Source organism: Lacerta agilis, chromosome 6 (genome assembly GCF_009819535.1).
Source record: "Lacerta agilis isolate rLacAgi1 chromosome 6, rLacAgi1.pri, whole genome shotgun sequence".
Lineage (NCBI taxonomy): Eukaryota > Metazoa > Chordata > Lepidosauria > Squamata > Lacertidae > Lacerta > Lacerta agilis.
In genome coordinates this window covers 72,724,814-72,747,902 of record NC_046317.1, presented here as the reverse complement: position 1 = coordinate 72,747,902, position 23,089 = coordinate 72,724,814, and the positions used below count along the sequence as shown (strand labels likewise).

At 43.4% G+C, this 23,089-nt stretch overlaps 1 protein-coding gene across 2 annotated transcripts in view; it reads left to right on the top strand.

Annotated features, from left to right (window-relative positions):
- Positions 1–4,717: 4,717 nt before the first annotated feature.
- The window catches only part of ZHX3 (zinc fingers and homeoboxes 3), a 45,182-nt gene continuing 26,810 nt past the window's right edge, over positions 4,718–23,089 (top strand). The window contains exon 1 of one of the 2 annotated variants that reach the window (XM_033153398.1): positions 4,718–4,821. The gene's annotated coding sequence lies outside the window, so the exon portion shown is untranslated. The remainder of the gene's footprint in view (positions 4,822–23,089) is intronic. The other variant, XM_033153401.1, reaches the window with a different exon arrangement.

Here is a 23,089-nt window from a genome sequence, read left to right as displayed (position 1 = left end):
TTTGAAAAATTAGCCTTTTGCTTTCCTGAGCTGGTGCTGAAATTTTAATATTTATTATTGTGTTACCATAAAGTTCTCAGCCCTGAGTGCTCACTGGAAGGACAGATCCTGAAGCTGAGGCTCGAATACTTTGGCCACCTCATGAGAAGAGAAGACTCCCTGGAAAAGACCCTGATGTTGGGAAAGATTGAGGGCACAAGGAGAAGGGGACGGCAGAGGACAAGATGGTTGGACAGTGTTCTCGAAGCTACCAACATGAGTCTGACCAAACTGTGGGAGGCAGTGGAAGACAGGAGTGCCTGGCATGCTCTGGTCCATGGGGTCATGAAAAGTTGATGTTGAAGCGTGTATTGACCTTTATTGTATTTTTTATGGCTTTCCTTCCACAGGGTTATTTGGAAGCTCTGCTGAGAAGTGGAGCAACAGAGGTCAAGCATCCACACCATACATTTAATGCACATTGAAAGCACATGACTTCCCCCAAAGAACCCTGGGAACTGTAGTTTCTTACTGGGCCTGGGAATAGTAGCTGTGTGAGTGGCAAACCACGGTTCCCATGATTCTTTGGGGAAATTCATGTGCTTTAAGTATATGGTGTAGAAGTTAAGTCTCAGTATGTATGTTATTAATTTTAAGTATCGTAGCATTGAATTGATATTTGACCCAACTCAAAAAGCTGCATACACACCATGGATTTAAAGTGCATCACTTCCCCCAAAGAATCATGGGAACTGTAGTTTGTTAAGGGTGCTAGGAATTATAGCTCTGTGAGGTTCCCAGGATTCTTTGGGGGAAATTATGTATGGTGTGCACACAGCCTAGGAATCTTAAAAGATATATAAAAATATATATAAGATACCCTTTATATACTGAAAGCCCCTGGCATCTCCAGCTAAAGGGATCAGGTTATGGGACAAATCTTGGAGAGATTCTGTCAGTCAAAGTAGACAATATCAGGTAAGCTGACCTTGTATAAGGTAGCTTCCTTTGTTCCTCCAGCCTCCATGCAGGCACAGCCCCACCTGTTAGGTGTGGTGGCACATGCTACTGTTTGCACCATCATCTAAAGCAGATCTTCAGGGTGAGGCAGTTAAATATTGTTGTCCCATTGAAATCAATAGGTGCCATTCCCGTGACTCAGGCGCAGGGTGAAGACTGTAGTCAGGTGTGCACAAATACCTCATTAACTAAACAGGCTGTACTGGGAAGCAATCCTGAAATGGAAATAGCAGGAATGAGGGAAGTATATTGGTACATATTTTTATTTATAAAGTCACACCCATATGTATGAAACAAGTTTATGTTCATTTTGGCCTGAACTCTGCAGGAGAGATAGTTTGAAGCCTGATAAAATGTACCTTTAAATTTAAAATGGTGAATACTGTACATTGTTTGTAACAAAAGTAACTGGTTGTAAACTGATGCGTTACTTTCTGAACCTATTATTCCACCCCCCCCCCAAGTGTTCTCAAGATAAACAGTGTCTGATTTAGTTATTTTAGTGTGTGTGTTTTGTTTCATAGACATCGTATGTATTTCAATAATTATAATATTATGTTGTGGTCCTATTCTCACTTGACTGGAACTAAGCCCCATTACACACCATGGGGCTTACTTCTGAGTAAACATGCATGGCTTTTGCCCTGCACTCATACTTAATTCCTTCTTTTTGAACCTTGCCCCAATGAGAAAAGTTTGCATTTTTGAAGCCATTCTCTGGAGTGTGAATAAATTACAAAAGTGTCCCCCTATTGTCACATTGCTTGGTCTCATTCCACAAACAACTGTCCCTGAAGTTGCCTAAACCGCTGTCCTGTTGAAGTTAATAGAACTTACTTCTGAATAGACATACATAGCATTGCACTGCTTAGGAAGCCATGGGCTCCTGTTCTCTGAAGGTTGTAGTTTTTTAAAAATCATTTGACAAGTACTGTATCTGGCAAACATATGCCGTGAGACAGCACACAGCAGAAAACAAAACAAAACAAAACAAAAAAACAGAGACCAACTATTTTGTGAACATTTCTGACAAATTATAATAGTTTCAGAAAATGACACAGTTGCTTACAACCAGCTACACTAATTACAAACAATCTAGCCATCTTTAAAAAAACAACAACACAAAAACAAACCAACACCACTACTTTTTACTTTGTTGTTGTTGTTCAGTCGTTCAGTTGTGTCCGACTCTTTGTGACCCCATGAACCAGAGCACGCCAGGCATGCCTATCTTTCACCGCCTCCCGCAGTTTGGCCAAACTCATGCTAGTCGCTTGAGTTTTTACCAGGCTTCTCTGAATATCAGCTGTACCCAATTCTGGCCCTCTACAGAACTGTATGCACTCCATGTTCATACTGAGACCAGAGTCTGCTTCCCAGTGCCCTATTTTCAAGGGGTCTTTCCCCTGGTCTGTGGCTTATCGAAAGTGGTGATGGAAGGGGACACAACTTGGCCAACCATGGCCCAGATGAGATAAGCAGGCAGTGGTACTTCCCCTTGCTTCTGCCAGTTTATAGTGCAATTCTAACTTAAGGTAAAGGTAAAGGGACCCCTGACCATTAGGTCCAGTTGTGTCTGACTCTGGGGTTATGGCGCTCATCTCGCGTTACTGGCCGAGGGAGCCGGCGTACAGCTTCCGGGTCATGTGGCCAGCATGACTAAGCCGCTTCTGGCGAACCAGAGCAGTGCACGGAAATGCCGTTTACCTTCCCACCAGAGCGGTACCTATTTATCTACTTGCACTTTGACATGCTTTCGAACTGCTAGGTTGGCAGGAGCAGGGACCGAGCAATGGGAGCTCACCCCGTTGCAGGGATTTGAACCACAGACCTTCTGATCAGCAAGCCCTAGGCTCTGTGGTTTAACCTATAGCGCCACCTGCGTCCCTTAATCCTAACTTACTCCCAGGTTAAATTTGATGTCAATTGAGTAGTTATATTTAAATAGCCTTGTTGGTGGGTGGGTTACATTGTCACAGTGCAAGTCAACTAGGGCAGTGTTCCCCAACCTTGGGCCTCCAGCTGTTTTTGGCCTACAACTCCCATCATCCCTGACCACTGGCCTTGCTAGCTAGGGATGATGGGAGCTGTAGTCCAAAAACAGCTGGAGGCCCAAGGTTGGGGAACACTGAACTAGGGGACAAGTAGTAGAGACCTGTGTTCTATGCTAATCCCTGCACTCACACACATGGCAGCACACTCCAAAACTGTCCTTTCACAAATCCCCTTTTTATTGCTCCTATGTGTCAAGGTTTTAAGACCATGTGCTTTTTTTTTGTTTTGTTTTTACCCTATAAAGGGGTCACCAACCCTTTTAGGGTTGTCATCCTGGGCGCTTCTGCTGCCTGAGACAGTTGCCTCAGGCTGCCTAATGGCAAAGCCGGCTCTGGGTCTATGTGGGGCTACACTTGGACCTGGTTCAGAGGTTCCAACTGGTGCAAAACCCTGTGGCCGCTATATAGCTTTAAAAGGATTTAGACCAATGTATTGTGACAGTGGCCAGATTAGTAAATTCTACCTCCACTGTTGGGAGACAGTATGCCTCTGAGAATAAAAGTTGTCACAACTGGGGAGAATTCTGCTGTGCTCTGGTCCTGCTGGCCCACAGCTTGGCCACTGTGAGGATGCCGTGAGGACTGGAGGACCCCTAGTCTTGATCCAACAGGGCTCTTCAGATGTGCAGCATTGTGCCCCTTTTGCCATAGCTCGGCGCCTTGCAGGCAGGGGCAGATCTACTATGAAACCAATAAAGCTTAAGCTTCAGGACTTCTAATCCCATAAGGGCCCCATAAGAAACTCTAGTCCACATTGTTTAAAAACATTGGGTTTAGAGGACCCAATTTGAGTCGCATGGCTCAAATTGTTTTTTTTGTTGTTGTATGTATTTCAACAACCCCAAAGTTTGAGGGTCAACAGCACAGAGGTTGTAAAGGTGTGATCTGTCATGGAAAAGCCCTATTGAAGATAGCAGTGGTTACCCACAGACCTCCTTGCTGGTCAGGGGTGCCAACTTGAATAAAATATTGGGGGGGGGGAGGTAAGCCCCACCCCACATAATCGATCACATGACACGGAGCACGCACACCATTTGAATGGCAATGCCCATCAAATACTGTAATTGATTGGGGGGGGGGCAAAGACCCCTGGACCCCGGGGAGTTGGCTCCTATGTTGCTGGCCGCGAAGGGGCCCCCCAAATGTAGGTCCCTCCGTTCCAAATTTCTGCTCTGCTGAGGGCCACCAATCTTGCTTTCTTTTAATTAAAAGGAGGAAACGTTGAAAAAAAACTGCTGAATTTGAGGGAGTGGGGAGGGGAAAGGGGCGCAGAAAATGAGAAGCCGAGGAAGAGAGCAAAAAGCAATCTCCCGTCTCACCGGCTTAGCGAAGCAACGTCGCCCCAACTCGACTTTAGCCAGCACGGCGCATGCGTACGCCCCGGCCCCGACTCTGGTGACGTCAGCCCACTCCTCCGGGCCCAGCTCCCTTCCCCCCCGCCCTCCACTCCGCCACTCCAGATTACAGTGTTGCCAATCGGCGCTGTTCGTTGCGCCCGCCCGCGCCGCGCCCGTCACTCCGCCCGCCCCCCGCGCTCCTTCCCACTTCCCAGCATTGCGAGCCCGCTGAGTCCACTCCCCCCGAGCCTTACGTTGGTTCCGCGGCGTCGGTTCGGCAGTGCCCCCACGCGCCGTCCCTCCTCCTCCTCCTCCCTCGCACAGGACGGAGCCGCCGTCGGGGCCTCGGCAGCTGGGCAGCAGGACGCGCCTCCTCCTCCTCCTCCCGCCTCGCTCGGGACCCGGAGCCGGCGAAGCCGCGACGGCAGGAGGTGAGTCCCGCCCGGCAGCGACCCTTCGGGGGCTCTAACTCAGCCTCCCCCCTCCCACGTCGGAGGTGCTGCCCATTTCTGCTCTGGTCCCACTACTCCATTAAGTGCCACCTGGGGGTTCGCACCCGCCCCCAAATCCCTCTCTCGGTCAGTGGCCCCCACACGCCCCCTACTCCTCGCAGACCCCCCCGGGCGTCATGCCCTCTTCTCTCCCCTGGGACAAGCATAGGACCCCTCCAAAGTCCCCCCCCACCTTACACCCCCTCGGTTCCCACTCATGCCCTTTCCCCCCTGACCCTGTTCTTTCCCAGGACCACCAACCTGGGCTCCCAGGCTGTCATTGCTTCTCCCACCCCTTTCCGGGAACTCCCACCCTGCGCTTCTGGACATGGTTCTTCTCCCTCTCACATCAACACACCCCAGGATCCGTGTCCCTTTGTCTTCCCAGAAACACGGCTTCTCTCTCTCTCTCTCTCTCTCTCTCTCTCTCTCTCTCTCCCCCCCCCCCCACACACACCTTTCTCAGGATTCTCACTCCCCACCCACCCCGGACGGGGTTGCCACCCTATCACTCCATGCCTTGAGCCTGCTGTCGTTGATCTTTGGCTCTCCTGAGTTTGTTATTTACCCAATCCATACCTACACGTTCTTGTCATCCATTCACTCCCCCCCCCCACCTCTCTCTCTCTCTCACACACCCCTCTGGGCCCCTGGACTTTTTAGTAACTTGTCTAATCCATCCTTCAGTTTCCCACTCCTCCATCTCAGCCGGGAAGCTTCCTCTCAACTCCATTCCTTAAATAGCTTTGCTTTTGACAGCCTGTCCCTTGCCTTAAGGAGAATGGCAAGAATTAGAGAGAGAGAGAGACATGCTACCTTTGCTAAACTTTTTCTAGGTTTCTGACTTCTATGCCCCTTCAGAAAGTTGTTTTTTAAAATCTCCTCCATTGGTTTGTTTACTTTTCTTTCCAATCACTGCAAGGGCTACATTTTTGGTGACTCTGGTTTCTTCCAGTGCAATCAATTCTAACTACATCTACTTAGAAGTAAGTCCTATTGAATTCAATGGGGCTTACTCCCAGGTAAGTCAGGTTAAGGTTGATCATTGTTTCTCAGTCCCACCAGGATGTTCACTCCTACCCTAAAGCCTGGCTGGATAGCTCATTTTCTTTTGATTACCGCTCCCTGTCTACTAGCTACCCAGCCACAATAACACTGACTAACCTTACAGCAGGGGTGGGGGACCTAGGATGTTTTTAGATTGCAACTCCCATCAACCCCAGCTGGCATGGCCACTTATCAGGAATTGTGGGAATCGTAGTTGAACAACATTTAGAGGGCCACAGATTCCCCATACCTGCTTTACGGGATTTTAAAGGATTTCATTTAGATAATGCTTATGAAGCACTTTGAACACTTCCACGAGACGCTTGAAAGCACTATACAAATGTTGTTATTGATAATATTTCCTCCCCTTGTTGGGTTCTGTCACTGATCCTAGATCTCACTGCCTTCTCATTTTCCCATTGACTTCTTTACTTCTCGCACTGTGTTATTTTGCTAGGAAGGAAAGGAAAGCCTTGAGAAATTTTTTTACCTGATCTCTGAGATTGCCATTCCTAGCTATGTTACTCTCCCCCTGTGTGTGTGTGTGTGGCAGGGGGAACTGTGACAGAATGCTGTAGCACCTTGAAGACTACAAATTTAATGTGGCCTACGCTTTTGTGGCCTGGAATCTACTTAGATGCCTGGAGTATTGTTCCCATTTGACAAGGGTGTGTGCATTTATCAGTGTTTATATAGCCACATGCACAAACAAGCATAGGGGAAAAAATATACAGGTAAACTGAGGTCAAATGACCATGAAATACTAAAAAGTATGGTCTATGAGGATTATATATATATATATACACACACACACACACACACACAGTGGACATTATATATTTCCTGGTTTTATTGTACTGATTTTTATGAAGATAATTGTAAACTGCTTTTGAATTCCTAATGAAGGGTAATCTACATTTTTTTAAAAAATATGTTTATATGTTTGTTTGTGTATACACACACACATGTATGCATACACATATACTGTAAAATAATCAAGCACCGTCTTTATTTCATGAAGTGGACTCTATTCTATGAAAGTGATTCCACAATAAATCTGTAAGTGTTTCAGGTGTCAAAAGATTTTATTTGCGGTTTATACCAACGGGTATCTCTTAAGGTCAAAAAGCTGTTTATTCTGGAAGCTGCAATAGTAAGAAGGTGTTTTGAAAGTAGGAAAACATGATGCAGAAAAATATTTTTGCAATTTAAAGATTCACTGTCAATTGGCATGGCTGTGTTGACTATTTTTAAAAACAACTACCCTATTCAGAAGTTGCCTACATTACGTACAGTTAAAATATATTGTGTAAATTACCTTGTATAGTGTAGGAGTATAGCGTCTAGATCAAGGGAAGTAATAGTACCACTGTATTCTGCTCTGGTCAGACCTCGCCTGGAATACTGTGTCCAGTTCTGGGCACCACAGTTCAAGAAGGATACTGACAAGCTGGAACGTGTCCAGAAGAGGGCAACCAAAATGGTCAAAGGCCTGGAAACAATGCCTTATGAGGAACGGCTTAGGGAGCTGGGTATGTTTAGCCTGGAGAAGAGAAGGTTAAGGGGTGATATGATAGCCATGTTCAAATATATAAAAGGATGTCATATAGAGGAGGGTGAAAGCTTGTTTTCTGCTGCTCCAGAGAAGTGGACACGGAGCAATGGATTCAAACTACAAGAAAGAAGATTCCACCTAAACATTAGGCAGAACTTCCTGACAGTGAGAGCTGTTCAACAGTGGAATTTGCTACCAAGGAGTGTGGTGGAGTCTCCTTCTTTGGAGGTCTTTAAGCGGAGGCTTGACAGCCATCTGTCAGGAATGCTTTGATGGTGTTTCCTGCTTGGCAGGGGGTTGGACTGGATGGCCCTTGTGGTCTCTTCCAACTCTATGATTGTAAGACATCAGTTTAGTACCAGGTTTCCGGTTTTCATAGAATATGGATGCCTTCCCCCTTCCACCCCAGCACTACACACCCTCTCCCAAATATTTCTGAGGACTAGAAATGTGGATTTTAAGCATGGAAAGTAAGATTTCCTCAGTGTGTCAGAATTTGGTATTTGTTTATTGAGCTGCAGCCTGGAGATGATACTCATATGCAGTGGGGTGCAGTTGAGAGCAGTTGGTATGTGTGTCACAACAGCAGCGAGTTGCATTGTGCATTGCACTCTGCTTGGCCCTGATGTTGTGTTCATGCCAGCTTGTGGTGAACAGTGTATTTACCTGTGTCATTTCTCATTTATAATCCTGCGCCTCTGTAACGAGCGGCTGCCAGCGCAGTCTGTTTTTGCAATGTGCTGCTATCTTCAAACCGGACACAGCATGGCAACTGCATTTGGTATATTAAAATAAACCGCTGGCATTTTCTCTGGAGCCTTTCTCCCTTTTTGAAAACAACACCACGTTAAGTACTTAGCTTGACATTGATGCATAAACATAACAGGTTTGTTTTCTTTCAATTGGCTGCCTGAAAAAGTTCATGACACACTTGGTCTTTGCTGCTTAGAAATTCAAAGAAAATTGTTGTGTTTTTTTGATGGTGTGGTCAGAGCTATCTAAGAACTTTTTAATTTTTGTTCATTTAAAGCTTCTTTCCCTAATTCCTTATCTTTAGCAAAAACAAATACAAAACAAAAAAGACTCCCAGAATGGCTTGCAAATCACTACCATCCCCAAATTTAAAAAATCACAACTCCTTTTGTAATGACACAAAAAGAAAAAAATGATTGGGAGGGAGGAGGAAATAAGCAAACAAGCAAACTCAGGTTCAAGTTATTGGCTACAAGTTATCCTGATGACCAGCTGGAATGGAGAAGTTCAAGTAGAGGAGACACTAAAAGTTCCTGGGCTCTGAGCAGTGCCAGTCAAAACGTAGCATAGCCACTCTTCCTTCTGTGTGTGCTATGGTTTTAGTACAAAATAACATATATTTTTTTAAGTGTAATTTTGTACAGAGTGAGTTCAGTTGCCTGTGGAAAATTTACGGACCAGTGGCAGTATGCTTAAGCCTTCTCTCTTGGAAGCACGCTTCCACTCAAAATCTGCCCCAGCTTCTTTTTCCCCTTTGTGGAACTGGTATATTGTTCACTGCAGGGGTAAAAGCAGGTGGAAGCAATTTTTAGTGAGAGAGGGAATATAGGGCAGGGACAGACTTAAGCTCCCACAGGCCCTTCCACTGCTCCCAATTGTTGCTACTTTTTCTTTTCTTTTTTAAAGGCAGAGCTAATTTACGCACAATTGCATATAATGAGTAGACTGGTTGCATCCGTCTGGATTCCTCATCTGTATATTAGGAATAATAGTTACTTGCCTTTTTTGAATTATTGTGATGACAGGTAATATATATATACAGTATATATATATATATATATATACCCTGTTTCTCCTAAAATAAGACATAGCCATAAAATAAGCCATAGCAGGATTTCTATGCATTTGCGAAATATAAGCCGTTCCCCAAAAATAAGCCATACCCCGAAAATAAGCCATAGTGACGTGGTACCTCCCATTAAAACAGCCTGGAGAGGCGTGGCTATGCAGCATACCGATGTGACGCGGTTAAAATAAGACATCCCCTGAAAATAAGCCATACTGTGTTTTGTTGGGCGAAAAAAAATATAAGACGGTGTCTTATTTTAGGAGAAACACGATATATACACACACACACACACACACACACACACACAAAACACATTATAGGTTTTGTATAAATAACAGGGAACAGCAGTGATGAAAACCAACAGAAGCAACTGCTGTGAAATGATTTGAAGATGACCACTTGAAGAATTTGCAGCAATTATTGGAAGCAATATCTTCCCATCCTAACCTAAGACCTAGGTTTTTATGCTTCTCCTGATACCGGGAACCAAAACTATGATACGTCACTGATAGGAGTAGTGTTGTAATCCGGTCTTCCGGAAGACTTGCGTTGGCAGGCAAGACCTCTCTGGACTCAGGGACCTCTTATTTGCACTTAGCTAGCTGCAGAGGATCTTGGGAATTGGAAATGTTTGAGTGGGATGCCAATTGCAGATGGAAAGAGCGTGTGCTGGCATCTTACGTCACTTTCACTTGGATGGTTAGCATTTCTGAGAAATGACTGGTCTGGAATTATGATGTTTTAAAAACTCTCCTGCTGGATTTTTTTTTCTTAAAGAAAGGAAGAGATTCTGAAATCTAATGCTTTATGTACTCCCATAACATTTCTCCTTCCCCCATCAAATCTTTACTTTTTAACCTTTCCTCAATCCCAACCCTCAAGATTTCTAATCACAGGTGTTGGGAACAAACACAGTGTAACCATTTATTATTTTGGGCAATATTTTTCCCCATCTGTAATTTTAATTTAGATTTTAGTTTACTCCATGTTCTTTCCCTGTAAGCATTTGTATTCTGTTAGTCCCAAACTTGGGATCATTGTGTCCTAAGAAACTTTGCTGGCTAATTCTCCATGGATAGGGAAGAGCCAGAAGTTTTCTTATGAACTGGAACAACTTATGGCGAATTAATTTGATTCCCCCCCCCCCTGCGTAAGAGCATGAAGGATTACAAAAGAGCAACAAAATCAAGTGGAGCAGAGAACCTGTGAGGAGCGGAAGGAAATAAACTGAAAGGAGAATTCTGTTTATTGCAGCAGAGAGGCCTTGCTTAATTGTTGCTGTTTTAATTAAGTTGGCTGTGTGTTGAAGTGTTGCAATTCTAGTCCAGATCCGATGATGATAATTTTTTAAAATTCCTTTTCCCTGTTCCCTGATGATCAATTTTATAGTGCAATCGTATGCACACTTACTCAGGAATAAATCCCACTATAGCCAATGGAGTTTGTGCACAGCAGGACTGCAGCATGAATGTGCAAAGTGCTTTAGGAAAATTTCTTTTGTACCTGAATGTATGAACATTCCCATTGATACATTTACAAATCTATATACATCTGTGCAGGATATTGCTTCAGTTTGTTTGTTGGGGACTCCAGTCGAAGTAAACACAAATGTTCTTTGGGGAAAGTCATTCACTTTAAATGTATACTGCATGTACTTTAAATGTATGGTGTGGCTCTGCCTTTTATTTTACTCAAGAGTAGACCCAATGAAATTAATGAAGATGACTAACATAGTCCCACTAATTTTGAAACTTGGCTGAATACCACTCCTGGCCTCCCAAGTCTTAGATACTCTAGTCACTATCCTATGCTAGCTCTATATGCTGTCTCCAGAATAAGAGGTATAATAAAGAACAGGAAGAGGAGCAGCAGCAGCAGTGGCAGCAACAAGTTAGACATATTGCAAGCTCATTTCCTGTCTTGTGGGCTTCCTAGAGGCATCTAGTGGACCGCTCTGGGAAATGGAATGTTGGACTAGGCAGGTTTCAGTCTAACCCAGCAAAATTTATATGTTCCTAAGGAACAAACCAAAATAATAACTCACCCAGAGGGCCCTGAAATAGACACACGATTTGTCTTGTGTTGTTCTTGCTAATAGCATATAAACCTTATGTATCATTTACATAAGAGCCCTGTGAAGAAGATATTCAGTGTCTTTGTTATGCTCATTCTGGAACATAGGTGCCTTGGCACCTGAACCCATTTCTGCTATTTTGGTTTCTTAATCCGTACTGCATCTCATCTGGCAGCGAGGGATGAATTGTTAGAACCTATTGACGCCGCAAGACAAACAAGTATTTGTGTTAAGCATCTTATGAAATTTAAATTTATTTTCCAGTCAGTTTTAATGTCTTTATAACAGCATGGTGGGACTCCTTTATCGTTAATGAGGAGCTGAAGTACACTGCATCCTGACAAACCTTGGAGTTGGTCTGAATACAGTTTTGCTGTTGGTCTGAATACAGTTTTGCTGTTGGGTATTGCTGGCTGCCAGCATTCACCTTTCAGAAGATTGTAAACTGGGTATATGAGGTGTTGCCAGGCCTGGGGCTTCAGCCTCTGAGGAGCTATATGAGCTTTGGTTCTCACTGTGCATTTAATGAATACTTAGAAATTCCTTTCGTGTTACTATGAGGTCAAAGGAAAGGAAGGGTGACTTCCTTGCTTGCCTCAATCAGCCTTTGAAAAGCTCCATGAAGTCAGCTAGAATTAGTCCCTATTTGCAGATGAGGGACCAGAGCTGGAAGGGTAGATTCTCTCATGGGATTTGAACCCTGATTCAAAGTGAACATTGTGCCCACATCTCGCCTGGAAGTTCTCTGGGTAATTTTGTGCCCTGTAAACAAGCCAGTGTTCTAAAGGAGGTGGTTCTTGATATTTCCACAATGGTTGCCAACTGCTACATTTTTCCACAGTGACAATTGGTTGTGTTTACAAGTGGCTGCTTTTAACAGGTTGCCCCTTATACAACAGCTTAGAGGCAAAAGAGTTATTAGTAGCTCTTTTTAACTGTCCTGTATTGCTAACTTTAATTTTGTTGGGTTTTTTTTGTAAACCTCTTAAAAAAGGTAAAGGGACCCCTGACCATTAGGCCCAGTCGTGTCCGACTCTGGGGTTGCGGTGCTCATCTCGCGTTACTGGCTGAGGGAGCTGGCGTACAGCTTCTGGGTCGTGTGGCCAGCATGACAAAGCCGCTTCTGGCGAACCAGAGCAACGCACGGAAACGCCGTTTACCTTCCCGCTGGAGCGGCACCTATTTATCTACTTGCACTTTGACGTGCTTTCGAACTGCTAGGTGGGCAGGAGCTGGGACCGAGCAACGGGAGCTCACACCGTCGCAGGGATTTGAACCGCCGACCTTCTGATCAGCAAGCCCTAGGCTCTGTGGTTTAACCCATAGCGCCACCTGCGTCCCTTAATCCTAACTTATTCCCAGGTTAAATTTGATGTCAATTGAGTAGTTATATTTATATAGCCTTGTTGGTGGGTGGGTTACATTGTCACAGTGCAAGTCAACTAGGGGACAAGTAGAGAGACCTGTGCAGAAAAGTGAACCCAACACTTCACAAAGTTTATTTAAAAATTTAGGGTTGTGATTGATTGGAATGAAAAATTTCTATTGGGCTAAGAATATACAAAACCTTTTACCCGCTGAAGCACTGTGTTTAGTTAAAAAGTTGGTGAGAAACTCCACATTGGAGTTAGTTTGCGCTGAAGATGTTTGTACACCTTTGTGAAAACACCAAAGCTTTGGTGGTACTGGAAAAATACTAGACACCAGAGAAAAGTGCATAGGAAAGTTTTATTTTTCCCCAAAAATAATAATAATAAAATCAACCCAGCTAAAGGACAGATTGTTGTTGTTGTTCAGTCGTTCAGTCGTGTCCGACTCTTCGTGACCCCATGGACCAGAGCACGCCAGGCACGCCTATCCTTCACTGCCTCCCGCAGTTTGGCCAAAGGACAGATACCGGTACCTAAAACCTAGCTCTTGTTACCTAAAACCAGGCATGACGTCTTAAGGAATAGAAAAACATTGTACCATGGGTCCATATGCACACTTATGTTGATGGATTTATATTTACTTCACCAGATTTTTCTCTTCTAGAAATACAAACAAAATCCAATAAGGTGAGATGAAGTTGCCTGGAAGCATTTCTTATGCTCAACAATAATCATTAAGAGCATAGTAGAATATTACTATTCTTTATTAAATTTGTATACCGCCCTTCATCCGAAGATCACAGGGCTGTTCACAACATACAGTAAAAATACCAAATGAAAACACAAAATATGTAAGAAAACAGAAACAAACCAGTAAACCCCCCTCACACGCAGTTAAAAAAGCCATAGAATGTTAAACAGCCAAAGGCCTGGTAATTCAGAGCAGTTTTCACCTGGTGCCTGAAGGTGTGTAATAAAAACCTCCAGGAGAGCCTCCCTGGGGAGAGCATTCCATAACTGGGGAGCCACCACAGAAAAGGCCTGTTTTTTTGTGTTGCTGCCCTCTGGGCCTCTTGTGAAGGAAGCACAAAAAGGCCCCCCGATGTTGATCATAGGGTCAGGTTCGGTTCATATGGGGAAAGGCGGTCCTTGAGGTAATGGCGCAAGATGTGTTGATAATCTGTTTCTGAATTCTTGTTTCTTTACATATCTGCATTTGCAAATGGTTAACAAAACAGCCAATGTTATTGTAAGAGGGCTAATTTGGAATGGACTGTAGCAGTAGAGCATCTGCATTGTATGCAAAATATTTTGGTTTAATCCACAGCGGCTCTAGGTAGGTTTTGCGGGACCCTTGTCTAAAAGTCTGGATGCTGGTGCCAGTCGGTACTGAGCTGTATGAACTCACCCGCCCGAGTTATATGAAAGCAGCCACTCACCCGCCCGAGTTATATGAAATCAGTTTGTTGCTTTTTCTTCCTTTTTAAAAAATCACCAAGAATGGTTGTGGTAGTCTGAATAGTTCATTAGCAGTAACCCTCTTTTTTGTGTCCTTTCTCTTCCCATGTTTACTGAAAATGTGATGCCAATTTAATGCTCTCCTGCCGTGCAGGAGTTTGGGGCATTTTTTAATTGCAGCAGGAGCAGGTGTGGTCAATCCTAGGTTCGGAGGCTCTGTTTTAAGTTTCATTTTACTTGTGATCAGTCAAATTAACCGCACTGTACTAGCTGTGGGAACAAGAAGCAAGCATTATCTCTAGTGTGATATTAATCTTCCTGCCTGCTATTTTGATATACAAGTCTAAACCACACTCTCTTTCTGTATTAACAGTGCTGCTTACTACTGCTTCCTGGGCACTGTTTTTTTGTTTTTTTAAAAAAGCAGTAATGTCTGTAGCTTCAAGCTTCTGAGTTCAAGGGGGAGAGCTGCTAATATTTGGGTTGAAGAATTTGTAAGAAAATGAAATCACCTTGGGAAGCATGGAGGCAACATGGAGTGTTTTATTTTCTTCTGAGTCAATAATGACTCAAATGTTCTAGCCCTGTGCTTCAGTCTTGGTGTGCTAATACTGTGCCATCTGGCTCGTAACAAGCTTCAAAACTAAGATATTAAACACTTCCAGATTTGTTAGTTCTCTTTTGAGAATGGTCATTAGTAGGACTGATTTTCCTAACACTTTTGAATTTTGCGTAGCTCATGCGTAGCTTGTGTTTTGGGCTATCTTCTTGTTTACAGTCTAGTATTTCAAAAGAAAGAAGATTTGCAAGAGTTCAGATGTAGACTGGCGTGACTTGCCAGAGTTCAGAAGTTTAGAATTGGAAAAGGGAGTTACTGTTTTGTTGTTTCTGTTTTAACTATTTGTGTTTTTATATTGTGAACAGCCCTGAGAGCTTCTGATGAAGGGTGGAATGTCAGTCTAATAAATAAAATAAATATATAAAAATAAGTGTTTCCTGACTATCTGGTTAGTTTATCTAAGGGGACGACAACATTTTATGATAGAGTACCTGTAAATCAATTTGCCAGCAGTAATTGGAGTGGATTCTATGGTTGTTCCAATGTTAAGTCAAACCTAAACTGTCAGTGTGAGTTCACAGGTAGCTGCTGCCTTATACTGAGTCAGACCACAGGTTGATCTAGCTCAAAATTGTCTCCTGTGAGGCAGGAGCTGTTTCCAACCAGGAGATGCCAGAGATTGAACCAAAGACCTTACGCATGCAGAACAGATCTCTACTACCGAATTATCCATTGTTTGCTTGTGTTGCATTCATTAAAGATTAGTCTAGCATTCTGGAAACACGCACGGATTCTGTCAGAAAGTTAAGACTCCAATGCTTCAGATTCATTATTATCATGACATGACAATTCCCTCACTGACAGATGTTGCTGAGATTACATATTTTCAAATATCAGGTTGTGGTCTAGGGGGCGTATGCCGACAATTACCCTCAAGTTTCTTGCTGGCATCAGATTACACCAGGGCAATAATATGTATGTGGATTGCTGTTCCATTGTGTGCAGTTGTGCAACTTTGTTCACACACAAGTGCTTTCAATTTTATGCCTCTGAAATTGTTCTTGATGTTTCCTGACCACACTAGTGGGTGGTCCTTCATGGAATTTATTTGCTCTGGATGCTGTTGTTCTCTCCCATCAAGTAGTATTTTCCTGTCATCCGTAAGTTCCGGAAACCTGTCCAGCTGTGGGCATGCACACACGTATTTGCTTGACCTTGCAACAGCATCTTTTACATTTTATTTTAATTTTAATTTTTGAAGAACAAGTTTTCTAGTACAGTGGTGACTCGGTTTACGAACTTAATCTGTTCCGGAAGTCCGTTCTTACACCGAAACCGTTCTTAAACCGAGGTGCACTTTCTCTAATGAGGCCTCCCACCGCCGGTGCCCTTCCACTGCTCAGATTCAGTTCTTAGACCGAGGTAAAGTTCACAAACCGGGGCACTACTTCCGGTTTTGCAGAGTTCGTAAACCGAATCGTTCATAAACAGGACTGTCCTTAAACTGAGGTTACCACTGTATACCAGATTTGCACAAAAGAGCAGTCAGAAATAATGATAATAAACACACTTCCATCTCTCAAAGTGCCATGGGCTCCTCGGCTCCACCAGAATCTGGAATGCTTTGGCAGACTCAGATGGACCAGTAGGAAGGCAGAGAAGATGGTGTGGTGGTGGAAGATTGAGACCAAGGGTTGGAGGAGAGAGGTCCTTCCCATGTGATTCTAGATGTCAGAGGGCTGGATGACGGGGGTGGAGATGCTCCTTCAGATATTGACGGGTGGGGGGGGGATCTAAACAAAGAGGAGTGCCTGTGTGTATTCTAGGAGCTGTACTGAGCAGTGAATTACTGCAGCCAACCTAGGAGCTTTTCACTTGGTTGATGTTATGAATTCCCTTCTGTGTAGAGCCATACCCGTTTAATTTATATGACAGTACAGTGAAATACAGACAGACGTCTTTGTATAGCTGCTAGGATGGGAAATGCAAACCAAATATACAATACTTTATTTAGCATAGTTCAGCTGAAGTACACAAGTGATGATTGTTTGCAAGAGTGTAATACTCAAATTACCTTTCAAAGTATTATTTTGTATTGGATTATTAGGAGTTTTCATTACAGCTTACTCACTCCCCCACCCCAGTGAATAGGAACTTCTTCTTTTTCCAGTTTTTCAAATTTTATTTATACTTTTCAATTTTATACATTTCACTAATTTTATAATCATTTTAACATTTCAAAACTTGACTTCCTTCCCCCTCTTTCTACAGTTCCTTAAATTTATTTCCTCTGCATATCCAAATTAACTTAATTTGCTCATTTATTCATCTACTTTAAATATATACTCTTATAAAACTACAGGTTATTACAGTGACCACTCCCCACATCAAATGGGGGGCACCTTTTGCATAGTCGCACGCAGCCCCCCCCCCCCCCCCGTATCCCAGTGCGGCTGCTGGTAGATCGGGCTGGCTTCATCCTCCCGAGGCTGGATTCCTGGAGGTCTCCGCCTACCTCAGCCAATTGCCCAATCCCGCCTGGGGAGGCGTGGCCAGGGGATTGGCCAGGTAAGGGGAGGGACCGCCCTGCCAACACAACAGAAGGTGAATCTTACCTGCAAAGTGCCAGTTGGCTTCAGAGCTTCTCCCACCCTGCCCTCCCTCAGTTAAGTCTTCTTTTGCAGGTTAACCTCTTCTCCACAGGTACGCAGGTGCTGCTACATCAGGGTCGCTGTTGAAGGGCCGGAAAGGAATTTTCCTGCATTGGCAGGTTTTGCCTTTCCTGTAGCAAAACGTCACAACTTTGGCGGTTTCAGGCCTTGGGCGGAATCCTTTAGTCTATCTTCCTAAATGGGGTGTGGGGGTGTGAAGCGGTGACCCAGACCCCCCCCTTGCAGTGGTGATCCCATGGTTCCCCGTTAAAGAGGTCTTGAGGGGAGGCATTGGCCATACGCTGAGAAGTTGTCATTGCTCTCCCCTCCAACGGCGGCAAAACGGGGAGTGGGCTCTCTTTTTAAACATATGTTCTCCAGAGCCAGCCCAATCCCCATAAATTCTGGATAACCCTGAAGTCTCCCAGATCCCCGGCTGGGGACTGGGAAGGATAAACACCCAGTGCCTGAGCCAAGGTCTCCCTACATCTGAAACTTAATAAAGTTGTGGCCAATTTTAGTCCCATAGCACGTTGTCTTGAGTTGGAAGTCACATGGGGTCGGGGGGACTCCGCCTGTCCACGCAGTAATCCTGCCAATGATCTTATCTGTTTACAATTTATCTGTAAATATTCTATAAACCATTTCCATTCTTTTATAAAATGTTTGCTATCTTGATTTCTTATTCTTCCGGTGAATAGGAACTTCTGTGACTGTGAATAGCAGAAAGTTTCTCTAGGTTCTCAAATTATGCTAGGCATTTGACCAAGAGTGACTGCCTGCATTTGCTTATTATCTTGTGCTTGATATTTGCTGAGGACCATCAAGCTAAACCAACTTATTCCCAAAACAGAATTGTGTTTAATAATCAGATTCCACGTACCTTTCCTTTTTAACCTCTTAAAAGTACTGGGGAAGGAATACCCAAGAGTCACCCACTGTAAAGAAAGAAAGAGGACCTCTCATTGACTGATAATCTTAAGAGGGGGAGCTGAATGCCGCTTTCTCCCCACCCCCCTCCTAGTCACTGATGATGTCAGATGTACCCCATTCCAGAGGGCACTGTACCCCAGAGCTGCTTCAAGCCTGTCAGCAATGGTGGGAACACTCTTTTTTTTTTTAGAAGACAAGCTAAATATAGATGTAACTAGCATACCACAGCCCAGTGAGCTTCGGTCTTAAATTTGTATATGGGGAGCTGAATTTGGGCTTTTAAAATTCTAAATTGATAAAGTATAGTTATGGTGTAATATATTAACTTTGAAGAAATTTATGTGTATTTCTTTTTTTGGGGGGGGGGAGTAAATTCTCTTTGAACCTGTGAAGGAGACATGGCCAAATGGATTGTGTGGTTTGTTCATCGGAAACTTCATGTGGATTAAGGTAGGTCACGTCCACATGAACATTTGCCTCAGGTTCACATCCCCTTTGACATGTCTCAAATGTTGTTGCCACAAAGGGCACAACCAAAGGTAGCAGCTGGGGTCGGTGTGTCCGCACAGCCAAATAACACCTAAAAGCAATAGGTGACTAAGCCTATTGCTCTTTAAAATAAGGGGGGAAACCAGGGGGAGGCAAGCTAAAAACACCTCCGTATTAGTGGTCAAGCAAGATCAGCTGAGGGGAGTAAACAAGGTGACTATTTTTTTTTTATTAACAAAATAAGTCAGCTGTTTGAGATCATGTTGTGAACTGCCTTGCCTACAAAGTTTCCTTTACTTTCTGCAGCAGCTCTTTCATGCAGTCCAAACACCTTTGGTAACAAGCCTGTAATTACCTGCAGTTGCTTAGGTTTCTAGATCAAATAAAGGTGACCTTACTCAGAATACACACACACACACACACACACACACACACGCTATGTGTAGAGTGCCTAGCCAGAAAATATAAAGTGTCTCCTCTTTTTAATGGAGAGTCAATGAAACTGACCTAGAGCCAGATTACTGATGTGAATACTTTAGGCTAGGGCAGTGGTACCCAAACTAAGGCCCGGGGGCTGGATGCATCCCATTCGCCTTCTAAATCAGGCTCGCGGACGGTCCGGGAATCAGCGTGTTTTTCCATGAGTAGAATGTGTGCTTTTATTTAAAATGCATCTCAGGGTTGTTTGTGGGGCATAGGAATTTGTTCATATTTTTTTTCAAAATATAGTCCGGCCCCCCCACAAGGTCTGAGGGACGGTGGACCGGCCCCCTGCTCAAAAAGTTTGCTGACCCCTGGTCTAGGGGCTGTCACTTGAAGAGACTTACTGTCTATATATAACAAATTAGGAAACGTAAGCATATTTATTGTACAAAAGCAAACCTTTGTGCATGTAGGCTCATTTGTGCATGTAGGTTTCCTCATATGTGGATCACTGCCTTTGGTTATATTTATGTAATACCCTGACTTTTCAAGTATTTTGGCCTGTTTCACATGTAAACGGTAAGCCTAAGCATGGCTTAGTATGAATTAGCAAACATGCAGGCTCTTGGAAAGGACAACATGGCAACTTTTCTCCTCCCCAGTCATTCTGCTGTTGCACTTAGCGAAGCTATGGGATGCCTTAATCCAGGCTTCCTCAACTTCGGCCTTCCTGATGTTTTTGGCCTACAACTCCCATGATCCCTAGCTAGCAGGACCAGTGGTCAGGGATGATGGGAATTGTAGTCTCAAAACATCTGGAGGGCCGAGGTTGAGGAAGCCTGCCTTAATCCAATTCTGGGTTTGTGGTTTAGCTATCTCCAGCCCAAACCATGAGCTGCAACTCAGGTTTGTGAAATAACTGTGGATCTGTTGCCATTAAATATAGAGAGGAGATGCAACCAGATCTGGTTGGACCATGTTACTAATGTTGCTAATTTCCCCCATAACTTTAGTCCAGAAAGCTGTCCAAGGGCAGGTCCACCATAGGTACCAATAAGTCCCTATAGCTCTACAGTGCCACCAGTAGGATGTATTCCTTGAGTTTTGAATATGTGTCATTCTCACAGGTGTGAGGAATCGTTCATGAACAATTTTCATGGAGTTTTCTTTTAGACTAAATAGAATGGTTTCATGGTTTATCAATGGGAAGCGACCCTGAAGTTAAATGTTAATTGGGGGAGGGGGAATGGAAATGAATCTTACTGGAAACCTTTCTTTTGTGTGTGCTCCCAAATCATGTACACGTTTATACAAATATGTAATTCGTTATCCTCTTTTCAGCAGAAATGTTACTCTTGGATCCAAGTAAACACAAACTTACTTTGCAGTCCAGAATCTTCCTCTTCTGTCCTCCCCCTCAGTTTTTATTGGCACAAATATTTGTTGCAAAATTTTATATTGTTGAAAATTACAAAGTAGTTTTCAAATTACGCCATTGGGTGCAAACTCTCTGGAACATTCCCTAGAGGGGATAGGATTGTGGAATGAAACATCTGCATGTTTTAAAGCTGTGGAGAAAAATAAGTATCCCCTCTTTCCATATCCACACCCATTTCTTTAGAAAACAAATTTGGGTAAATTTAAGCCATAGCCCTCAAAACAAAACTCTCCATATTTAAGATAAAATATTTCAAACAGCTTTCGTCTTGCATTCTCAAGAAAAGCTATTGATTTTTATTTATTTTAATATTGCCATTTGTGGGCTATTTTTTTAAAATGAAAATTTTCCCCACATTTCCAAAGTGCTTTTTTTTTAGCCTGTAAACTTCTGAGTAGGGAAGAAATGCCCCCTGCTTTGCTAGGCAAAAGAGTTTAGTCTGAAGTGCAGGTCAAGTTTTCTGCTACACAAGCAAAAGTTTAAGGAGAAGGCAAAGTGATTGAATTTCCCACTGATGAGAACAAATGATATGTTAATTCTGAGACAAAAGGAATGTGGTGTACTTTGCTGCTGTATATGTGAATTGACCTTTCTTTCCACAGCTGTTCATCTGCCTCCCTTTGAAGCTAAGAAACTGCATTTCTAAACGGTAGTATCCAAAGGGTGGCACTGCTTGTTTTCCGAAAATTGTAAATGCAATTTCTACTAAGTTATACTTCGCCAAAGTAGATTTTAAAGGCATGTCTTTACAATAAACCATTCTAACCAATCAATTACATTTAAAAACAAAAAGAAAAAACAATTGCCTTGTAACTGTACATGCAGTGTCTCAGTTGTAACCTTCACCTGTTGAGAAAGATCTATAATGGGACTGAACCATTGTGTCAGAAAAATAATTTGGAATTTCAGCATTCTTTATTTAATGCTCTGGCACTTAATTTAAACTTTCTGTGTTTAACCTATTTGCCGCTGATAAACTTAAACTTGCATGGTTAAATAAAACAATACAGTTTCACAATATAAGGAGTCATTCAACAATCCAAATTGTTACATCCAAACTAGATGATCACTTAATCTACTAATTCAAAAAATGCTAAGTGAATTGGGCTGAACAAAAGTAAAGAAGCCAGTTCAAAAGGTATTTCAAGTAAGTGTCATAAGACACGCAATATACAATTATAGGATAACATTTTATGTGGCTATTATAAGCTAGTCAAGTTGCTGAAAATACAGGCAGTAATTGTGCAACCCTGGGCATGTCTACTCAGAAGTTAGTCCCATTGAGTTCACTGGGCCTTCCTCCCAGGTAACCTCCCAGGTAACCTTGAGAGCCAGTGTGGTGTAGTGGTTAAGAGTGGTAGACTCGTAATCTGGGGAACTGGGTTGGTGTCTCCGCTCCTCCACATGCAGCTGCTGGGTGACCTTGGGCTAGTCACACTTCTTTGAAGTCTCTCAGCCCCACTCACCTCACAGAGTGTTTGTTGTGGGGGAGGAAGGGAAAGGAGAATGTTAGCCACTTTGAGACTTCTTCGAGTAGTGATAAAGTGGGATATCAAATACAAACTCCTCCTCCTCCTCCTCTTCTCCTCATGGTGACCTCATGAGCCTTCAGATACACTATAGCAGGTTTGGAATGCCACACATTTGTTATTGCAAATTGGTTTTGGGTTCCATCTTGGTGTGGTGCTTAACACTGAATGGTGGTCTGTGAGGAACCACAATTTGAAATAACAGGTTGGGTGCCTTCATGTATTCTTCTCACATTAGAATTCCATCCCAGATTTGTTCCAAGCAACTGAAGAGAAGTTTAAATGCAACTGTTCTGGTTATGATGGTTTCTGTCCATGGTTTCTGGCTGCAGATGGTTGAGCTGCTCTGATTATAGAATTGTAGAGTTGGAAGGGACCCTGAGGATCATCTAGTTCAACCCCCTGCAATGCAGGAATAGGCAGCTGCCCATATGGCGATTGAACCTGCAACCTTGGCATTAGCAGCCAAGGGCCCGAGAAGGAAACACGCCAAGGGAAGTGAGTTGAGATAGAAAGCAAGTGTTGACATTTAAGAGAGGAAGTAGTTCAGGGGAGTAAGGGGGGGGAAAGCTGGAGGGAGTGGAGAGAAAATGGGCAGAGGAGAGAGTTGTAGGATCATATGGTGATTTGAAACAATCAGCCAGATATTTGGCTACTCTAATTTCCCCTGTTGCATAACAAGAATTAACAATAACTAGCCCAGAAGAATGTAAGGCTAGGGCATAGTACGCTCCAGCAGAACTTTTGTGCAGGCTTTTCAAAGCAAAGCACCCTCCTCACTCAGCACTTTTCACTGCTTGTTCTCTCATTACGTTATTAAAATTTTCCTGGCAAATTCTTGGTAACTTCGCAGGTCAAGG